Genomic DNA, 739 nt, shown 5'->3' with positions numbered 1-739 from the left:
AAATTTATTATTTTTTTACTTTTTAAACTAAAAAACTAATTTTTTTCTAATAGTAGAAAAATAAAAAATTCCAAAAATATCCAAAAAATAAAAAAACTGAAAATTTTTAAATTTTTAAATTAATTTATTCTGATATTACGATCAACTGCAGCAAAAAAAAGTCTACTGTTTGGGTGTAGCTTTATCCGATGAATAAAAAAATAAAAAAATATTTTTAGAAAAATTCAAAATTTAAAAAACTAAATTTTTTATTTTCAAATTTTTAAATTATAAGATTAATTTTTTTATTTAAATTAGAAAAATAAAATAAAGTCCAGCAATATCTAGTAAACAACAGATATGTAAAATTATTATTTTTTTAATTTTCAAACTAAAAAAATAATTTTTTTCTAATAGTAGAAAAATAAAAATTCCAATAATATCCAAAAAATAAAAAAAAAACATTTTAAATTTTTTAAATGAATTTATTCTTAATTTGTGAACAAGTGCAACAAAAAAAGTCCAATGTTCGGGTGTAGCATTATCCGGTGAATAAAAAAATAAAAAATTATTTTTAGAAAAATTTAAAAGTTAAAAAAATTATTTTTAAATTTTTAAATTATATGATTAAGTTTTTTATTTAAATTAGAAAAATAAAATAACGTCCAGCAATATCTACTAAACAACAGATCTATAAATTTATTATTTTTTAAATTTTTAAACTAAAAAAATATTTTACTTTAATTGTAAAACATTCAAA

The sequence above is a fragment of the Arachis duranensis genome, unplaced genomic scaffold (genome assembly GCF_000817695.3).
Source record: "Arachis duranensis cultivar V14167 unplaced genomic scaffold, aradu.V14167.gnm2.J7QH unplaced_Scaffold_178589, whole genome shotgun sequence".
NCBI classification, from domain to species: Eukaryota; Viridiplantae; Streptophyta; class Magnoliopsida; order Fabales; family Fabaceae; genus Arachis; species Arachis duranensis.
Note: the sequence above shows the minus strand (reverse complement) of the source record.